Below are 5,759 nucleotides of genomic sequence, written 5' to 3'. Positions count from 1 at the left end.
GCCTCTGAATTGCAAAAGACAATAATTACACCACATCTATAGCATCTCTGCAACAAAATTGAAAAGAATGTTATCCTCTCTGATTCCCCAATCCCTCAGAAAACAGTAGGGACCAGAGGAATGTGGCATTGCTCAGAACAGGTAAATAACTCAATAATGTGATTTTTATAATCATGTTGATTAAAGATGTCACCTTGCCTCAACAAGCTTTGAGAACTGCCCAGATGGATCCTTTTTTCTCATGACTCATAAATTACACAGTTCGCTGAATCTGTAATTCACAGAAACATATCATGGTGTCAGCCTTGTAAATGCCAATGCCAAAGCACCAGCGCCTTTCATTATACACTATGATTATGGATTAAATGATTTCATAAACATATTGGGTGTTTCACATTTGCTATGAGGCTGTCTTAGAGTCCCTACAATCTGTCATCGCTGTTAATGAGATATCGACCTCCTTGTAATCCAAGCAAAAAGAAAATTTCCCCTTTGAATGTCAGCCAAGAAGAAAACCCTCCAGAACTTCCACAAACTGCTCTGAAACCCCATAAGTAGGATGGCCTCAAGAAAAAGGCCAGCAACATGACCGGATGTCAAGGGCTGTGTCTGAGCAACATGCATTATAGGCATTAGTGATGTCTGCAATTCCTTTTCTCCCCACTGCAACAAGGACCATCTTAAGCAGGTGAAGCCCTTAAAGTAGGTTTCTCCAGCATTGCACTAAAGAATCCCTACCAGCAGAAAAGGATGGACTATGTGTACACAAGTCCTGGAGGTAGGGCTGCTAGATCCTATTATAATTTCAAAACTTCCTAGAAGTCTTGGATGATATCTTTTAAAGTTTATTCTATACTTTACATCCTGTTCCACAAGAATTCCCAACTTAATATGGTATGTAAGTAAAATATTCCAGGAAGTGGAGCCATGTTTCTCTTGGACATTAAGTAGGCTGTAGTCTTTACTCACACTAGGGCCCCAGAGATCGCAAACCTCCACTTTCAGAGCTTCGGTCTTCAGGAGTTTCCTAAATGAAACTAATTTCATATAATACCCAAAATGGGGAAATTGCTAAGATTGAACCTACTTTGCAGTTGCAGAAGAGTCTCAATGTCTTCTTTCATAGGCGAATTAAGACATTCCTCTATATTGTTGCCAGATTTCATTTTCAAATTTTGCCTTTGTATTACTGTTAGTAGATCATAGGTCAAAGATCTAGATAACTGGGGTTTTACATACATCTCTATTTTACCAATGAATAGCATCTCTATTTAGCAAGGAAACTACAGCTTGGGTGAAACATCACTAAGCAAACCCAGAAAGCAGATCAGATGCCAACCTTCATGTGTATAACAATGCTTGCAATTGGGATTTTACTGTCTTTAAAGGTCTTTTTACCAAAGGAGCTGTAAGATATATAATACAGTTTATATTACAGTTGTGTATATATATACTGTATATATATACAGTATATACATATATACATATATATGTATATACTGTATATATATGTGTGTGTATACATATATATATGTATATATGTATATATACAGTATATATATACAGTATATATACATATATATACATATATACATATATATACAGTATGTATATACTGTATATATACAGTATATATATACATATATATACAGTATATATGTATATATATACAGTTATATACACACATATAACACATAAGTTAAGAGAAACTTAAAAAAAAAAAAAAATATATATATATATATATATATATACAGTATATATATATACAACTGTAATATAAACCCTAAGAGAAACTTAAAAAACATTGAACCTAAGCATTTTCTGATCCAGGTCGATGGCATAAGCCCAAGAGGTGAGACAAATCACACAAACACATTTAAAATATTTACTTGGGGGCGCCTGGGTGGCTCAGTGGATTAAGCCGCTGCCTTCGGCTCAGGTCATGATCTCAGGGTCCTGGGATCGAGCCCCGCATCGGGCTCACTGCTCAGCAGGGAGCCTGCTTCCTCCTCTCTCTCTGCCTGCCTCTCTGCCTGCTTGTGATCTCTCTCTCTGTCAAAGAAATAAATAAAATCTTAAAAAAATAAAAAAATAAAAAAATAAAATATTTACTTGCATCCCACTTGCTAAGATTCCATTGCTTAAATGAAGTCACATGGTCAATTCCAACACCAAAGGAGTGGGGAAATGTACTCCCTTTGCTGCAAGGGTGATGAGTGAAGAATTGAGAACATAAATCCAACTGATCGTCTTGTTGTTGTTGTTGTTTTCGAAGGTTAGACAATTTATTGAGAGCCCCCCTTCCTCTGTCTTTAGGTCACTTTTTCTTCTTGTAGACCTTGTGTGCTAGCCCAGGAACATGGCTTGGGGCAGAGGCATGGCTCGATGAGGCCCATAAGGTGGCTCCAGCTGTCTAGCTCATACTGCATGAACACAGCTGGCAGGTTCAGCTCCTTATACAGCGTCTTCACCCAGGGCCACCTTCTTGGCCTCCTTCTGCCCATAACTCTCCTGAAGGATCTTGCACTGTTCCAGAGAGGCCTGCTGCAGACACTGAACCACCAGCCAACTACATTTTTTGTCCTGGATGTCTGTGTCAATTTTATCTGTCACACTAGGGTCCCCAGAGAGATCATGGTAATCATCCTGAATCTGAAAGAACTCCCCTATCTCCAGCAGGATTCTTCTGGCATTGGCATGCTTTTCTCCCCATCTATGCCCGCCATATCCATAGCAGCAGCCACAGGAACACAGAATGAATAGAATGCAGTCTTGTACTTGACAATACATTTATACCTCTTTTCAGTGATTCTGCCAAGATCCACATTATCCTGGGAGGCTGTGATGAGGTCCAGAGTCCATCTGATCTCAGTCTTATAGGATCTCTGTAGGAAAAGCTCAATCAGTTTCAGATATTAAGGCTGCTCCTGGCAGTAGAGGTCCAGCAGGTGGTAGATACATGCTGCCAGAAACAAAACTTCAGTGATGGCATCTAAACCTATGCCAGGCTTCTGATACCAGCAGATCCTGGTATGCCCCGTCCAGTGAGAGATGAATCCATGATGTCATCTGACACCAGGAAGAAAGCCTGGAGCATTTCCACACAGCAGCCCACAGTCAGGGCCTGCTGGAGACTATAGCATCCTGCTACCCTGACTCCACCAGCTCCTGAAAATGTATCAGCACTGTCAAACCCCACTGGTACTTGCCTTGGATAGCATTGTATCCCAAGACCTCCTCAAGCCAGGCAATTCCATTCTCAATCAGTACCTTGACAATCTGGGAGAAGTGCTGGATGAAACCCTGCTTTACTTGGGCATAAGAATCCAATTCCTGGCCCCCATCCATTCTGAGGGAGGAGTAAAGTGCTCTGCTCCTAGGTGCCAGCTCTTGGTCTAAATCTAATTGATCATCTAAGATTTAAACGTTTTCTCCTGATTGAATTATCATTATAATTCTTGCAAACAGGTATCAAAACACAAAAATATAATATCTGAAAAATAACTGTTAAACATAAATAATTTTTTATGGAAAACACATCTCTTAATGATATGAAATTTTTAAACATATGTCCTATATCTGTGAATAAATATTATAAACACAAAAGAAGCAAGATTCTGCATTAATTGCATAAAAAATTTTCATTTTTAGAGATAAGAGCATTGAGAAATTTTGTTTACACAACTATAGCTATGAAGAGATTTTCATAACGATGTACTGAGTTCTTGGAACTCTTCGTTATATACCAAAAATAAAATGGTGATCCGCCATCAAAAACTAATTTTAATGATCTACATGCTGACAACTTAATTTTGGTCTTCTTTCAATTTTGCTGAAAGCAAAGAACAGGAAACTATGCTTTTTGCAAAATATTTTATTACACAGTCATTCTGTTTATTCACTTTTTCAGTTTTTAGGATGTACATTTAAAGAACTTTATCAGGACCTGTCAAGTGACTGTTAATTATATCTGGTTATTTCTGATACTCTCATTTATGGTCACCTTGTTTAACACAATATACTCAAAAAAGGATGGGAAATACAGTGTAGCTAATTTTAACTCAGCTGTGCCAAGGCAATATTTCATGAGGGGATGCTTTTACTATTTATTTATTTGGGGGGGGGTAACAGCCTTATTTTTTATTATGTTCAATTAGCCAACATATAGTACATTATTAGTTTTTTTTTAAGATTGTATTTATTTACTTATTTGACAGAGATCACAAGTAGGCAGAGAGGCAGGCAGAGAGAGAGGGGGAAGCAGGCTCCCCACTGAGCAGAGAGCCCAATGTGGGGCTCGATCCCAGGACCCTGGGATCATGACCTGAGCCAAAGGCAGAGGCTTAACCCACTGAGCCACCCAGGTGCCCCAAATTATTAGTTTTTGATGTAGTGTTCAATAATTCATTAACTCCATTTAACAGCCAGTGATCATTTGACATATAACATGCCCTCTTTAATACCCATCACCCTGGGGGACACCTGGGTGGCTCAGTGGGTTAAGCTTCTGCCTTCGGCTCAGGTCATGATCTCGGGGTCCTGGGATCGAGTCCCGCATCGGGCTCTCTGCTCAGTGAGGAGCCTGCTTCCCTCTCTCTCTCTGCCTGCCTCTCTGCCTACTTGTGATCTCTCTCTGTCAAATAAAAAAAAAAAAATACCCATCACCCTGTTACCCATCTCCCTATCCCCCTCCCTTTTGTAACCTCAGTTTGGGTCCCAGAATCCAGAGTCTCTTATGGTTTGTCTCCCTCTCTGATTTCTTCCCCCTTCAGTTTTCCCTCCATTCCCCTGCAGTCATCCATGCTATTCCTTATGTTCCATATATGAGTGAAAGTATATGATAATTGTCCTTCTCTGCTTGACTTATTTCACTTAGTATAATCCTCTCCAGTTCCATCCATGTCATTGCAAATGATAAGTATTCATCCTTTCTGAGAGCTGAGCAATATTCCATTGTATATAGGAACCACATCTTCTTTATCCGTTCATTTGTGGAAGAGCATCACAGCTTCTTCCACAGTTTGGCTCTTGTGGACATTGTTGCTATGAGCATTGGGATGCTTCTACTTGATAACAAAGCTTGTAGCAGCAGGTAAACTATTTTCATATAACCTGATGATAAAGCCACTCCTAACATCAAACTCATCATCAAATCCGAGTTCCAGTCCATCCATATAATGAATTTCATTTTTCAGTTTAAATGAACATATTAATATAGGACCCTATGATTCACATCTCAATTTGGAAAGCCTACTTTGAGCCTATTTTCTTCAATAATCAATTTTAAAAGCTTTGAGTTGAATATCCTAGATTTATTATATTGACCAGTTTAATGGCATTACCCAATGGCACATGAAAATTGTGACTTAACTTTTTAGAAATGAAACCTTATTTATGAGGAAAAATGCATTCCTAAGTGCAAGGAGCTTTTAAACCACAAATATGAAGAATAAAACTGGTGTTTGCCCAGGCATTCAAACAGCCAGTGATCAGAGAAACTTACATACTCTTCCCAAGAGAAACCCAAACCAACTCACTTATAGGAGTAGACATGTACCAATCCATATTTAAGAGAAGAGGACAGGGGGGAGGAGTCAAGATGGCGGAGAAGTAGCAGGCTGAGACTACATCAGATAGCCAGAGATCACCTCGATAGCTTATCTAAACATTGAAAACACCTACAAATCCAACGGGAGATCGAAGAGAAGAAGAACAGCAATTCTAGAAACAGAAAATTAACCACTTTCTGAAAGGTAGGA

General features: G+C 39.1%; 1 pseudogene; it reads right to left on the bottom strand.

Moving 5' to 3' along the window:
* Positions 1-2,317: 2,317 nt before the first annotated feature.
* LOC123940875 lies at positions 2,318-3,393 on the bottom strand (annotated as a pseudogene).
* Between the last annotated feature and the right edge of the window lie 2,366 nt (positions 3,394-5,759).

Source organism: Meles meles, chromosome 4 (genome assembly GCF_922984935.1).
Source record: "Meles meles chromosome 4, mMelMel3.1 paternal haplotype, whole genome shotgun sequence".
Classification (NCBI taxonomy): Eukaryota; Metazoa; Chordata; class Mammalia; order Carnivora; family Mustelidae; genus Meles; species Meles meles.
This window is presented reverse-complemented; position numbering and strand designations above follow the sequence as displayed.